Below are 16,651 nucleotides of genomic sequence, written 5' to 3'. Positions count from 1 at the left end.
TAACTTTTTTTTAAAACTTTTTCTTAGTCGCTCTGACGATCACTGGTACAATACACTGCAATATTAATGTATTGCATTATATTTTCCGTTTTACAGGCTTCTGTTAAGCCATGACAACCATCGGCACCCTGTGATCGCATCGATGATCTGTCGGAGGGGGCCGCCCCATCTTTTTAACGCCTCAGATGCTGGGTTAAAAGGCCAGGAACAGCGTGATTTAATAGGCTATTCCTATCTTAGACATTTATAGCATATCCACAGGATATGCCATAAATGTCTGATAAATGCAGGTCCAAACTCTGGGACCCAAATCTATCTCCAAAACGGGGGTACCCTGGTCCCAACACACCTGGTGAGACAGACACTGGCTGCCGCATTGTAAAGGATCTGCCAGACACAGCTTCTGTGTCGACGCCCGTGGGTAATCAGTCTGCACCTGCTCCTAAGTCTGAGAGAGTGACACGATCTTCTACCAGTCAGGCTGGGAGGCTGAGGAGTGGGAGAGCCTTTCACAGCCTGGCCAGACAGAGCTAGCTCCCGCCCTCTGTCTATTTATACCTGCATTTCCTGCTCCTCCTTTGCCTGTGATTCTTTTCTGTTTCCTGGCTCTGCTGCTCCTGCTATGATTATTGACCTTGCTTCATTTTTTACCCTGGCTTTACTGACTACGCTCCTGCTCTGCGATTTGTACCTCGTGCACTCCTGGTTTGACTCGGCTCATTCACTACTCTTGTTGCTCACTGTGTTGCCGTGGGCAACTGCCGCATTTCCCTTAGCTTCTGTGCACCCTTGTCAGTTAGTCTGTCGTGCACTTATTGAGCGTGGGGACTGTCGCCCAGTTGTACGCCGTCGCCTAGGACGGGCCGTTGCAAGTAGGCAGGGACTGAGTGGCGGGTAGATTGGGGCTCACCTGTCTGTCTCCCTACCCCGTCATTACATAATCACAGGCCCATATACCTTTTCTACCCTGGTCCCTGACACAACTATGGACCCCCTTGAGACCCTGGCTCCTCAAATGCAGGGCCTCTCCCTACAGGTCCAAGCCCTGGCTCAGAAGGGCAACCAGCATGATGCTACCTTGGTAGTGCCCCCTACCTCACCTCTTGAACCCCACCTCAAGTTGCCTGACCGGTTCTCAGCGGACCGGAAGACTTTTTTCTCCTTTCGGGAGAGTTGTAGGCTCTATTTCCGTTTAAAGCCCCACTCCTCAGGTTCAGAGAGCCAGCGAGTGGGTATAATTATGTCCCGTCTCCAGGACGGGCCCCAAGAATGGGCCTTCCCCTTGGCTCCAGACGCCCCTGAACTTTCCTCTTTTGATCTTTTTTTTTCCGCTCTCGGGCTCATATATGACGTGACTGACAAGACTGCCTTTGCCGAGAGTCAGCTGGTGACCTTACGTCAGGGTAAGAGACCGTTGAGGAGTACTGTTCTGACTTTAGGAAGTGGTGTGTAGCTTCTCGGTGGAATGACCCTGCCTTGAGGTGCCAGTTTAGATTGGGTCTGTTGAACGCCCTGAAGGACCTGTTAGTTAGCTATCCCTCTTCTGACTCCCTAGATCAGGTTATGGCTTTAGCGGTACGTCTTGACTGATGTCTCAGGGAACGACGACTGGAACGTTTTTGTGCCTTCCCCTCTGACCCCCCCATGATGGCTCCCGAGGTTCCGTTGCTTCATTCTTCCACGGAACACTCGGATGAACCTATGCAACTCAGGGCCTCCGTCTCTCCCCAACAACGTAGAGAGTTCCACAGGAAGAATGGTCTCTGCTTCTACTGTGGGGATGACAAGCATCAAGTGAACAACTGTCCTAGGTGTAAGAATAAGCAGCCGGAAGAACTTCTGCGCCTAAGTGACCATCGGGGAGGTCATTTGGGCGCACAGGTATTTCCCGTATATATGAAACCTAATAAGATCTTGCTTCCCTTTCAGGTCTCTTTTGAGGGTAGGTCTGCCACCGGCAGTGCCTTCGTGGATTCAGGGTCTTCTGCTAATATTATGTCTGTGGAATTTGCTATGTGTCTAGCTATGCCATTGATTGACTTGCCTAAACCTGTCCAGGTAGTGGGTATCGACTCCACTCCTCTTACTAATGGTTATTTTACACAGCATACCCCTGTTTTTGAACTCCTTGTTGGCTCCATGCATTTGGAGCAGTGCTCTGTACTGGTGATGCAGGGATTATCGTCCGATTTGGGTTTAGGCCTTCCCTGGTTGCAGATGCATAATCCCACGTTTAACTGGAATACTGGGGATCTTACCAAATGGGGTAATGAATGCATGACGTCATGCTTTTCTGTTAATTTTATCTCTCCCCCTGAGGAGGTGAAAACTCTACCTGGGTTTATTCAGGACTTTGCTGATGTTTTTTCTAAAAAGGCCTCCGAAGTGTTACCTCCTCATAGAGAATTCGATTGCGCAATCAATTTGGTACCAGGAGCTAAGCTCCCTAAGGGTAGGATATTTAATCTCTCTTGTCCCGAACGTGAAGCCATGAGAGAGTATATCCAGGAATGCCTGGCCAAGGGTTACATTCGCCCCTCTACTTCTCCGGTAGGTGCTGGCTTCTTCTTCGTAGGGAAGAAGGATGGTGGTCTTAGGCCGTGCATTCACTACCGAAACTTGAATAAGGTCACTGTAAGGAACCAGTATCCCCCTCCTTTGATTCCTGATCTCTTCAATCAGGTTCAGGGGGCCCAATGGTTCTTTAAGTTTGATCTATGGGGGGCTTATAACCTTATCCGCATCAAAGAGGGGGATGAGTGGAAGACTGTGTTTAACACACCCGAAGGTCATTTCGAATACCTCGTCATGCCCTTTGGGTTGTGTAATGCTCCCGCGGTCTTCCAGAATTTCATAAATTAGATTTTAAGAGACTACCTGGGGGTATTTCTTGTAGTGTACCTTGATGACATACTTGTGTTTTCCAAGGACTGATCCTCCCACATTGAGCATGTCAGGAAGGTGCTCCAGGCCCTTCGGGAAAACAAACTGTTTGCTGAAACCGAAAAATGTGTGTTTGGGGTGCAGGAGATACCATTTTTGGGTCAAATCCTCACTCCTCATGAATTCCGCATGGACCCTGCCAAGGTTCAGGCTGTGGCTGAATGGGTCCAATCTGCCTCCCTGAAGGCGTTACAGTGCTTCCTGGGTTTGCTAATTATTACAGGAGATTTATTGCTAACTTCTCGGTCATCGCTAAGCCTCTTATAGATCTTACTCGCAAAGGTGCTGACCTCCTCCACTGTCCTCCAGAGGCGGTCCAGGCTTTTGAGGTCCTTAAGAAGTGCTTTATCTCAGCCCCTGTGCTGATTCAGCCTATCCAAATGGAGCCATTCATCGTGGAGGTTGACGCCTCCGAGGTGGGAGTGGGTGCTGTATTGTCCCAGGGTACCAGGTCCCTCACCCATCTCCGTCACTGTGCCTACTTCTCCAGGAAGTTCTCGCCCACTGAGAGTAACTATGATATTGGCAACCGCGAACACTTAGCCATTAAATGGGCATTTGAAGAGTGGCGCCACTTCCTGGAGGGGGCTAGGCACCAGGTAACGGTCCTTACCGACCACAAGAATCTGGTTTTCTTAGAATCTGCCCGGAGGCTAAACCCAAGACAAGCTCGATGGGCGTTATTTTTTACTAGATTCAACTTTTTGGTCACCTATAGGGCTGGGTCTAAAAATATTAAGGCTGATGCACTGTCGCGTAGCTTCATGGCCAGTCCTCCTTCGGAGGAAGATCCTGCTTGTGTTTTGCCTCCAGGTATAATCATTTCCTCTGTTGATTCTGACTTAGTCTCTGAAACTGCGGCTGATCAAGGTTCAGCTCCCGGGAACCTTCCTGAGAACAAGCTCTTTGTTCCCCTGCAATTCCGGCTAAGGGTACTCAGGGAAAATCATGACTCTGCACTATCTGGTCATCCAGGCATCCTGGGTACCAAGCATCTCATTGGCAGAAACTATTGGTGGCCTGGGTTGCTTAAAGACGTTAAGGCCTACGTCGCTGCTTGTGAAATTTGTGCTAGGTCCAAGACTCCCAGGTCCCGACCAGCGGGCTTACTATGTTCTTTGCCCATTCCTCAGAGACCTTGGACCCATATCTCCATAGATTTTATCACCGATTTGCCTCCATCTCAAGGCAAGTCGGTGGTGTGGGTTGTAGTAGACCGCTTCAGTAAGATGTGCCACTTTGTGCCCCTCAAGAAACTACCCAATGCTAAGACGTTAGCTACCTTGTTTGTCAAACACATCCTGCGTCTCCATGGGGTTCCTGTCAATATTGTTTCTGACAGAGGAGTACAATTTGTTTCATTGTTTTGGAGAGCCTTCTGTAAAAAGTTGGAGATTGATCTGTCCTTCTCCTCGGCCTTCCATCCTGAAACTAATGGCCAAACTGAGAGGACTAATCAGTCTCTAGAACAATATTTAAGGTGTTTTATCTCTGATTGTCGATATGATTGGGTCTCCTTCATTCCCCTCGCCGAATTTTCCCTTAATAACCGGGTCAGTAACTCGTCAGGGGTTTCCCCCTTTTTCTGCAATTTTGGGTTTAATCCACGGTTCTCCTCCGTTTCACCTGGTAGTTCCAACAATCCCGAGGTAGATGTCATTCATCAGGAACTGTGCACAGTCTGGGCCCAGGTTCAGAAGAACCTAGAGGCTTCCCAGAGCATACAAAAGACTCAGGCAGATAGAAGACGTTCTGCTAACCCCTTGTTTGTGGTCGGGGATCTGGTGTGGCTATCTTCTAAAAATTTGCGCCTTAAAGTCCCGTCCAAAAAAATTGCTCCCCGATATATAGGGCCGTACAAGGTCATTGAAGTCCTTAACCCTGTCTCCTTCTGACTGGAGTTACCCCCGTCTTTTCGAGTACACAACGTGTTTCATGCCTCCCTCCTTAAACGCTGCTCCCCGTCCTTGGCTCCCTCGAGGAAACCTCCGGTCCCTGTTCTCACCCCTGAAGGGGTAGAATTCGAGGTGGCCAAGATTGTGGACAGCAGGATGGTCCAAGGCTCCCTCCAGTAACTGGTCCATTGGAGAGGATACGGGCCTGAGGAGAGGACTTGGGTACCCGCCCGGGATGTTCACGCTGGGGTATTGCTCAGGAGGTTCCATCTTCACTTCCCCAATAAGCCAGGTCCATCTAGAAAGGGTCCAGTGGCCCCTCTTAAAAGGGGGGTACTGTAAAGGATCTGCCAGACACAGCTTCTGTGTCGACGCCCGTGGGTAATCAGTCTGCACCTGCTCCTAAGTCTGAGAAAGTGACACGATCTTCTACCAGTCAGGCTGGAAGGCTGAGGAGTGGGAGAGCCTATCACAGCCTGGCCAGACGGAGCTAGCTCCCGCCCTCTGTCTATTTATACCTGCATTTCCTGCTCCTCCTTTGCCTGTGATTCTTTTCTGTTTCCTGGCTCTGCTGCTCCTGCTATGATTATTGACCTTGCTTCATTTTTGACCCTGGCTTTACTGACTACGCTCCTGCTCTGCGATTTGTACGTCGTGTACTCCTGTTTTGACTCGGCTCGTTCACTACTCTTGTTGCTCACTGTGTTGCAGTGGGCAACTGCCCCTTAGCTTCTGTGTACCCTTGTCTGTTTGTCTGTCGTGCACTTATTCAGCGTGGGGACCGTCGCTTAGTTGTACGCCATCGCCTAGGACGGGCCGTTGCAAGTAGGCAGGGACTGAGTGGCTGGTAGATTGGGGCTCACCTGTCTGTCTCCCTACCCCGTCATTACACGCATCCTGGGAATTACAGCCGAACTCCCTGTGCTTCTCATTCACTAATTTCCAGCCACCTCTGCATTGATTCTCCGCCTGGATGCGGCGGTCAGTGGCTGCCTCACCATAAATGTGGATAGACAGTACAATAAATCTATAAGATAGAAATACCCCTTTAATGTCATAGGACCATGGGTTGCAAGAACAATAAAATGTACCAGGAAGGTAGATCTCTTCGCACATACTTTTTTGTTGATGGACATAAGTGCAAACATAGTAACCCATCTAGCCGTCGTCATTAATATCAATGCTTGAGAACGGAATAGAGATATATGATATATTAAAAAGATTGAGCACGCCCTGTCTTTGGTTAAAAATTAATTGACCTCGTCCGGCAGAATGCTGTTTGATTAGATTTATCTTACTTTCAAAATGTATTTGTTACAGTGGTGGACTGACCATTCAAGAATTAGTACAATGCCCAAGGGCCCATAGCCAGAAGGGGCCCATAGACAGATTTATTACAGTTTAAGTGCTAAGTTTGAAATAATGAAAATTAAAAAATAGGAGATACAGGAGATAGATGCTGCACAAAGTCATTGTATTAATCTGGCTCAAGTGTATTATAACTATGGTGGTTGATAAGGAGCCCATGATCATAATCGCCTGGGGCCTCGGACCATTCTCAGTCGTACCCTGGTAGAAAATCCATCCTCTGGCAACTTTTACACATCCTGTCTGAGTTACAGTGATTATGGTCATTCCGATAGTGGCCTACACGTAAAATGTGATTTTTGTTATTAATGCCAGGTTCTAAAGATACATCTAGGAACGGAAATATTCTTCGGATAACTTTGTTCACCTGTGCACATGTATCTTTATCAGTGGGTTGCCATGCTATCAATATGTTAGTGTGCAGCAGTCATTAGATCTCTATTAACAGTGATCTACATATATAACAGAAAATGTAGGAGAGACATAAATGTTGCCTCTTCTGCATCACTCAGGCCTAGCCTTAAGGGTAAGTTCACCTGTAGCGTTAAATACTGCGGAACATCCGCAGCATAATACAGTAGCATCAAAGTGGATGAGATTTAAACAAATCTCATCCACAAGTTGCGTAAATGCTGATTGGAAAAAACGCTCAGAAATTGACCTGCAGTTTTTTAATCCGCAGCCTGGCAATTGTATTTGCGTAATCGCTGCTTAATTGTTGCAGGTTTTCCCCATTAAAAAAAAATGGGGAGGTAAAACCCGCAATAAATAGCAGATGTTATGTTTTTTTGCAGTGGGAAAGCAGCGATTCTGCCGCAAAAAATGCAACTCACAAAAAAAAAACTTATACTTAGGGCTAATGCACATGTCTGTATTCTGGTCAGTATTTTGCTTCAGTATTTTAAAGCCAAAACCAGTAGTGGAACATAAACAGAGAAAACCTATAATTGAAAGATCTGCACCTCTTCCTTGTTTTCGACCCACTCCTGGTTTTGGCTTCCAAATACTGAAGCAAAATACTGACCACAATACTGACGTGTGTATGAGGCCTTACCCAGTATTCTGTGTTTCTTTGTCCAGGCCTGCCTCCTGGCATGACGTTTCATCTTATGTTACCGCTGCAGCCAATCACAGGCTGCAGTGGTCACATGGGACTAAACGTCATCCCAGGATGCCGGCCTGCAGGACGGCAGAGGGACGTGTCGCCATGGCTACTTAAGTATCAAACTTTTTTTTTCTTTATGTGCAGTTTTCTGCAGCGGACAATCGGGCCGAAAAACCGCACCACAATTTGTGTGGTTTTTCAGCCGGAGTTCCCTGCGATGCCATCTGCTTTTACGCAGCGTATCCGCCCTGTGTGAACATACTCTAATAGCTTAAAATGTTAATAAAAATGAGAGAAAAACATATGCTGAAAAGCAAAAATCAATGAATTCCAACTACATCTAATTATAATTGATACTTTTGAATGACCTGAAACAATTGTTTTCAATAGGTAATAATCTCTGCCACTGTAACTGAAAAAAATATAAGCCATTTTGTGAAATCATAGAGGTAAACATCTCATGTAACCATTGCAGTCGTTTTTTAGTTATAAGCATAAGTCCTACGGATCTTCCAATGTCTGCCTGTGAGCAAGGCTTTAAAGGAATTGTTTGCATCATATAAAAAAAATCTCTACGTGCAAATCTTGGTTTACCTTAAAAACTGGAAACAGAAGCACATATCGCATGCAAGAACAATTTTAAATGAGTATAAAAAAGTCAAATCTACAAAAAAAAAAAAAAAAGCAGGGCCAAGTATCAAAGCAGAGAGAAGGGGAAGTGAAGAGTAGGCTATCCCCACCAATTCCTACAATATGGTATAAACACACACACAATTACGGTCCGTAATTTTGGATCAAAATGACAGCCGTGTGCATGGGGCCTTATTCCTCAAGTTCCCATGCAACACATATACTAGCAATGGCAGTGGTATAGCCACAGTTACATGCCATGTGCCGGATACAACATGTACCACTGTTAGTGAAAACAAATTGCTCCATTATGGGGCTGCCCTGGAGATATATGGCAGTAAATGATAGTACGTCTTAAACTGTCCTTAGAGAGTGTGTGCATGCTTGAGATAGGGGATTAGATTATACGTCCCAAGGGACAGCAACTGAGAGCGTTTTCTATACTCCTCTGCGGAATATGCTAGTACTATATATAATTGTAGAGAAATAAATCAAACATTGATCAGACTATCTATATGAGACATATCAGTAATTATTTTTCGTTTTGCTCACTCCATTATTCTGGGTGTCCTTGGAAATGGCACAGTGAATACAGCTGACAAGAAAAGATGACAATACCGGATAATCTCACCAGCGTATGTTCTGATCATCAACACTTTTTGCCAAAGCTTTGATGCAGATGCACCTGAGGAACAGACAATTAATCGCTGAAGGAGGGCTCCCATCTGGAAAGCGGACTATACAATTTGTTCATACAATTAGAGGAATCACAGTACACACGCTTTGCCAGGTACTTCAGCTGACAGGCAGGCGCCACTCTCAGCTTTTCTCATTGATTTAATAAAAGTTGCACTTTCCATGACAACACATGAATTACATGACACTTATGTTGTGAATGCAAGCATTCTTCCCACACTTTATATTTTCTTATTAACGTAACACATTAACAAAAGCCCAGACATAAAAACATTGCGGTCTGGCTTGGCATTTTAGCCCATCATAATCACAAGAGGGGGGTGATGTTTGTATTCTCAACTTATGGTTGATGCTACATACAGCCTTTTGTCAATCCCATTGATTACCTTCCTGTGATAACACGCACAACATCTAAAAGGATAATGGACAAGGAGATCAATTTGAATTATATGAACAAACTGCACAAGGCAACATCAATGTGTTAATTTCCCCTTGAAGACAATTATTCAGTATAATTTGAAGAACCACAGTTGTTATAAAGGGAAAGTTCATAATGTACATGGCCCTGTAGTTGTTTATCCAAAAACAATCAAAAGAACAAAGTCTGTCATTTTTGGGCCACTTGAACCAAAATCTCAGCAATAGGACAATTTAACTACACATGTCATTTTTGGAGTTTAATATTAACTTTAGAATTGAATGAGATCCACTCTGGAAAAACTACTCTATCTTACGGAGAAAGGCTTAGACGAATGATGGCTGAATACAGAGGTCAATGAAGGTCATCTTTAGCCATCTCTCAGCTGCATTTACCAACATGTCAAATAGGAATCTAGTCCCTTTAGCTTGGTATATTACTGGATATAGGCTGATTGCGGCTACAAATACTCAATGAATGTACAGATGATTCAACCAACAGCTTCTACCAATGATCTGCTGATCCATTGTAAAGTTTTTTTTCACTGAATGAAGATCTAATGGTATTAGATAGTTTGATGGGGAAAAAATGGTGGGTTCAAAGAAAAGGGACAGAAAGTAAAAGAAAGTGAATAGGATTATAGAAACTATTGAATCTAATTTACCTGACCATGGTACAAACCTGCCGGGACAAGAACATAGAACCATCTTAGGGCGTTATGATGCTGCTGGCCTTCAAAAAAAAATTAAATGCTTTATTAAGATATATACCAATCCAAAAACAGGAAGAGCAGGATACGAAAGAAAAAAAATACATAATCCAATTAATCCAAAAAGTATTTATTCTATCCCAATAATCCCCCCCACCCCAATCCTTGAGTTTTTTTAAAAAAAACGTCTGGCCTTAAATATTAAGGCAAATATAATAGTTAGCTCAGTTAACTCAACAAATGCTGCAAGTTAGTACAAAGTTTGTGAACAATATATAAGGAGCAAATCTAAAGCTGGTATACATGGGTCAATACTTTTATTTAAAGAAAACATTCGGCAACATAATAATATTACACGAGGACAGAACTATGAGTGGCCAATATTTTTTACAATTGTAGTACATGGGGGTAGCTGCTAAATGTGTAAAAAAAAAATGACATAATTACCTCATTGAGCAATTTTCTTTTTTTTCTGCTCTGCATGTAAATCTGAATGAAACACCCATAGTTTACTGATGCTGGCAAAAAGATAATCCTTTCTACAATTGTGTACAATGTTAGTCATTGTATAGGCAAAGTAAGTGGGCCGAGTTTTTATAATGTGTGCCACCATGCTCGCATCTGAAATTTCTTCCTCTATGTTTATGACTAGAGTGCAACATTAAAAGGGGCATTTCGCTTAAAAAAATAATTATATATGTGCTGAGAGAATATTTAGTTAAAGGGGTTCCTTGGTTTTTCCTATAGTGTAAAATTCATATCAGAAAATGACATTGGTAACCAAAGTATCCTACGATGGGCCGAAGCTCTGACACAATAATGGTCCCCAAAGGTCCAGCAGAAGACAACCCAATTCAAAGTTGACTTTGAAGCCAATTACTTGCCTCAGGACTATTTCTTATGGGTTTATTCACAAAGCCTATTAGACCTTATTGATAATATGTCCTGTGTGTGCAATGATAATAACAATGATTACAATGAAATGGGGACGTGCACACGTTCTATCTAGATAGAGAATGAGCCATCAAAGTAATGTTCTTGGGTTGACCCAACTGACCCAGCTCCAAAACTAGGCACTAAGTTATACACGACAACCCCTTTGTCTTAGATTGTAGCACTTAATCAGGTAGTTTTGATCTTGAAATAGTTTAGACTTTGGTTCTCACCTTACTACAAATGAATCTAATACCTTCTGTACAGAATGGCGGCATGTACTGAATTTGGGAGCCAAGATTAGAGCTTGCGCCGTATTCAGATTTCAGCAGTTTCTACAAAGCAAGTAAAATGGACCTCAAGACGTCTAGATGCAGAATACTCTGATCAAATTTTTTTTTTTAAATAAATATTTAAGACTTTGCCAGCAATGTAAGATCTGCCTGCATATTTTTTTTTTTTAACAGACGGATGTGCACTTTAAATTTGGACATTGTTGCAATTCATTTTAAACAAAAAGGAAATTGCTACTTGCCTGTAAATTACTGATTATTATAACATTGTGTTAATGTGTCTTACCATTTGTACTGCATTGTTGCTGTAGCAGTGAACCCCTTTCTCTAGTAGCATATGTACCCTGTGCTGTTTTATGTAGATCACCGTGTGTTAATGGACAGAGGGCTTTTCTTTTATCATGCTGTGCTTAAATTTATTAAACAAGAGCAGGCGTAAAACAAAGAAAAGCAGAAAGGAATGCAAAAAACAGTGTTGTTAGTCTTCATTTAGATCTATGCTTCAACAAGTGGCCCAGTACATTTGTGACAGGTTATTAAAGGTCATTATATAAAATGTGTAAAGATTTAAATAAAACAACTGACTAATGTATAGTCACATAGTCAAATAATGAACAAAATCTGAGCTACATCATGTCCAGGGAGCTTATCAATAGGGTGTGCAACACAATGATCACTTGCACGATGAGGGTCCTTTAATACGTCCCGATATGGGCTGTGAAAACCAGCACCGATCAACGAGACAGCTCGTTGATCTCCGCTCGTTTGCTTCTTTCAAAAGGAGCAATAATCGGTTATCTATGGGGACGAGCGATCGTTACTACATTCATTCGTCCCAAACATTTCCATTATGTCGGTAGCACATCTTGCTGTTTACATTTCTTTGGCTTCGTGGACAAGCAGATCAGCGATGAACGAGCGTTTGTTCGTTCATCATCTGATCAATGCCCTGTTTACACAGGACAATGATCGGGAATGAGTGTTCGTATGAATGCTCATTTGCTCAATCATTGGCTCATGTGAAAGGGTTTTAACATTTGTAAACTTTAGTTTTTCTGCCCAGTAACAAGTGGCAATCGACAAAAACAGAATGTGGATTGGCACCCATTTGCTCCATTAGTATAAAGACGGGCGATTGTTCATCCCAATGAATTTTGATGATTTTTCGGGTAGTCGTTGCCATGTTTACAGTTCCTGATCAATGGCCCATGTAAAAGGCCCCAAAGTTATACATATAATGATTTTTGGAAAAACTATATAAAGACCCCCTGTATTTGATGAGGGCCTGATAGCTTCGAATTAGCCAATGGTCCCATAAACAAAATGATTACATGGCAAGTTAGACAGTTCACCTAAAGTATTAAAAATTTTCCCGAGTTAAACTTCTGTATACAGTCCCCAAGAGGAGATCTCAGGAAAATCTGCTGAGGACACTGCTGAGTTTCTTTACATAGCCATGTCAATGTATACAGCTCTATGGATAAGCTACTTACATAGAGATCAATGCATGCAAGTTGTCTTAAGAGAAGCATACTCAGATGCAACTATGTACAACACATTCTACACACATCTTCCTACAAGAACATAAAAGACTTATATGAGATTAGAATAATAAATATAATATTTTTTAATTCTCTTCCAACAAAAACATCACCACTTTTATCCATAGACTGTGCCCATTTACAAGAGTAGCTGTGTTTCTGAAAAAAAAAGATACAAGTGAACTTCCATTATAATCATCACTGTGTAAATTATTTTTAACTCCAGCACAGGGGCGTAGCTAGATGGAAAATAGGTGGTACTGACTATCGGGGGAAGTGCCAACTAACCACTCTGCCTTGGGTTAGGGCAGTCAACTAAATCTTTGTCCTGGGTGAAGAAAAGCCTAGCTATGACTGCACAAGCGTTCATCTACTGAAAGTCCAACAGAAAAACTAACATTGTTGCTCATAGCAACTGATCTTATCTCAGAATTCAGTTCCTTAACTCCTCTAGAAAAATCATGGTCATGGTCATGCTATGGGCAACGAGGACAGTTTTGACATTACACAATTCTGCTCAATGATCAGGAAAAATCTTAAAATCTTATCCCACCTCAACCCAGTTGTAATTTTTTTTCAATAGTTCCAAGGATTTTAGTTAATTTCATCTGATCATTATTATGCCATAGATGTAAAGATCATTGCTAGAAAGGTTCATTATTGGTTGTATTAGAAGAAAAAATTATCCAGGGCTAACTTTAGAAAAAACGCTTTTTATGGGCCCTCCCGGGAAGCCAGCATCTCCCAGTTGCTTTGATTTAATACGTAGGCACATGTTTTTTTTTTAGGACTTTTGCTATAGAATTTTGATCAGTAGCAATTACTCTTTTAAGTGGATTTTTATTTTATTTGTAATTGAAATTCAGAATCTTGTGCCAAATAGCATAATGGTGAAACCATTGTTTATTATAAAAAAAATACATAAAACATCACAAAACTTCTAATTAATTTGTATTTAAAAATAACGGAAAAATAAATCAATGAAAGATTTGTGCCATCAAAGTAAGGGATTAATTGCTACAAAGTTGGTATTATTGGCCTCTTCAAGCTGTAATAGTTATTTTGTTTAATGCATTCTCAGGAATGTATTTTGGTACTAACTTTACGAATTATAACATTTGTACATGAGGGCTATTTAATCTGGAAAAAAAACGACACTAAACTAAAAAATATATATGTATCAATTTAATATACTATATAAAAAATATTATTTTTTGGGGACTTGCAATAAAACTCTAAATATTTATGTGGCCTGTTACAAAAGTAAAATGTCTCAACAATATTTTTTAAAACAAGTCAAAAATACTTTTTGATTATAAATGTAGATTAAGTCACCTGGAAAACCCTGGGAAAATCTAACCAAATAATAAGAGGTAACGACTAGTACTTGTTTGCCATTATTTGTAAACAGCAAAGCTCCAGGTTACATGCCCAGAAACTAATTTAAAGTTTTTCGTCTTCATCGGAGAACCCAATTTCCATTTGTAATTACAATTCAGGCTGCCTTTGGGTCTTCTACATATACATGTCTATAGAAATGTATTAGCATGCCAGAAGATTTTACATGTTTTACAACAGAGCTCGCTTGAAAGAAATAATGGCATTCAGTAAAATGCTATTATAGGTCCAGGAAGCCTAAACAAACACGCCTCATACCTCTCACAGGTGGGCAGAAAACAATGAATATTCTATTTAGTATTCTCTCTACAGTGTTAACATGTTGTGATTAATGACATGACTAGATTATTCACAGTCACATCTACATGACTATCTTTAATAATAATCCTATTTTCTTAGTCTGCAGAGGTTACTATCTGTTTTTATACCAATGGCACACAAATATACTCAAAATAGGGTCAATTAGAATTACAAAAATTACTGAATCACTTCAATAAACTTCCAACCACCAAAGATTCTTTTTAATCAGCCAAATCTCAAAGTTGTATGTATGTGCTGTCAACGATTCGTCTGGAAATACTGTATATGTAAATGTAGACATTTAATTTTTTTTACTTTATTTTCATTCTTTTAATCAGCACATTCTTCACAAAATGTGGTCATTTAGCCCTAATCTTGAGGACCACAGCTACAAGGGGCTGTTTATTTGCATATTATCATCCATATAGACAGATAGATCCCTATAAATCATTATTATGCTTGTTTCCCATAGCCAATGTTGTAGAAAACATGAAAAATAAATGGGAAAATATCTTCACAACAAATGTGTTTTCTGAGAAGACACAAAAGTTGTCGTGATGACTTGAAGTTAGCTTGAAGTCCCGTATAGACCTCTATCGCCGGTGCTGTTGTGAAAAAACACTAAGGAACTAAAGAAAAATCAATGGATCAGATCAGCAGGAAGAATAGGTATGGTTGGAAGGAAAAGCCATTCTTTATTGTCTCATTTAACACATTTTGGAGCTAATGAGGCATCTTCCTCAGACCATGAAATATCATGATCTAAAAAATTAGCTATCATCGTTTGTAGTATGAGACATGATTGAAAATCATACATTATGGTCTAAAATGAGATACGATGAGATACGAAAATTTGACATCATGGTCTGAAAAATTTGACATCATGGTCTGAAAAGGAGGCATCATGGTCTGAAAATTAGACATCATGGTTTGAAAAATGAGACATCATGGACTGAAAAATTAGATATAATGGTCTGAAAAATGAAATAAGTCTAAAAAATTATACATCATGGTCTCAAGAATGAGACATTATGGTCTGAAAAGTTTGACATCATGGTCTGAATAATATGACATAATGGTTCATTCGTCCACTTGATTCTAAAACATGATCCCAATGTTTGGGATGATCCATTGTCTTCTCCAGGTTTTTGTGTCCTCCTGTTCCATCTGCCATTGTGCTATATGTTTTAACAATACCAATAAGTGTAAGCAGTACACATACTATGTTAGTTAAGTCATAGCGAACCTTTAGCTAGATTTAAGATTGAATAGTGACACAATGCAGGTTTAGCCTTTAGCCTTTCAGAAGAGTTCTGATCATCAACTCTAATAAAATATGAAGTTTATATATTCAAAAATGTCCCTTACACATTCCCTGTAGAGCTAAAACATGAAAATATTGGCTGCAGATAAACATTAGACTGAATGCCATAGGAACTTGTGCAGAAAGTGGCCAATGCTAGTAAGTAGCTTTATCATGAGATCAGTCATTGCAGCTATCAGTAAAAAAGGAAATCACAGGCAATAAAGATAGCAGTGTGTGTGTGAACAATAAAGCTAATGACAGCACAATGACAAGTGTTGTTCTTCATAATAAGGGATGAAAAACAGTCATCCTTTCACACACGACTGTCCTTACAAATGGGCACTATAATTTCTCGTATAAACAACTCTGCTGTGGGTCTTTCACAAGGTGTTACAGGCAATGAGAAATGTACACAGTGGCAGTGAGAATAGTTTGGTTTGTCTTCAGAGATAGTGGTAAGAATAACATTGACTTTGACTCCATAATCATACTCAATTTTGGGGGTGTGAAAGCAAATAAACAACTTAGTCAAATCAATTCTTACATGTAGGAAGTCTGTATCAATGGCCAAACAACGGCAAAATCCTTCCGTTGTTAAAGGGGTTTTACAAGTTTGTTTTTTTTTAAAAAAAGGTTGCCGTGGGGGATGTAATAAAACCAAAAAAAGAGTCATTGCTCTTTGACAAATCGCCCGGTATTCCAGCGCAGTCACTCTCCACACCGCTGTTTGTTGACATAGCTCAGGACATGGTACGGGACACGTCATACAAGCACGTCATTGCTGCAGCCAAGTCAACAAAGAGCGGCAGGGGACCCGGAGCGGCTGCGCTGGATCGACAGGAGATTTATCGTATGAGGAATAGCTCTTTTTTTGTGTTATTGCATTTCTCCACCTTTGTGATGAATTCGAAAAACCAGCACTGTAGAATAAAGCCCCTTAAAAACCATCTTAAAAAGGCATATTGGTAGTCATCAAGGGACCTAATGTGGATCCTGGTTTATTTAAAAATATATATATATGCCACACCCGCACCTCTATAAAAAAAAAAATTGAATAGACTTATTAAATATTTCCCTTATTCAAGTAGTTCAAGTACACTTATCAATGACCTAGGA

General features: G+C 41.2%; 1 long non-coding RNA gene across 2 annotated transcripts in view; it reads right to left on the bottom strand.

Annotated features, from left to right (window-relative positions):
* LOC142658763 (uncharacterized) overlaps positions 1–16,651 on the bottom strand; it is a 56,191-nt gene that overhangs the window by 17,480 nt on the left and 22,060 nt on the right. Inside the window, exons 2-3 of one of the 2 annotated variants that reach the window (XR_012850177.1) lie at positions 9,720–9,787; positions 8,573–8,626 (exon numbers count right to left, since the gene is read on the bottom strand). This is a non-coding gene — a long non-coding RNA (uncharacterized LOC142658763). The remainder of the gene's footprint in view (positions 1–8,572; positions 8,627–9,719; positions 9,788–16,651) is intronic. The other variant, XR_012850176.1, reaches the window with a different exon arrangement.

Source organism: Rhinoderma darwinii, chromosome 8 (assembly GCF_050947455.1).
Source record: "Rhinoderma darwinii isolate aRhiDar2 chromosome 8, aRhiDar2.hap1, whole genome shotgun sequence".
Lineage (NCBI taxonomy): Eukaryota > Metazoa > Chordata > Amphibia > Anura > Rhinodermatidae > Rhinoderma > Rhinoderma darwinii.
Note: the sequence above shows the minus strand (reverse complement) of the source record. Positions and strands in the feature narration are given on the sequence as shown.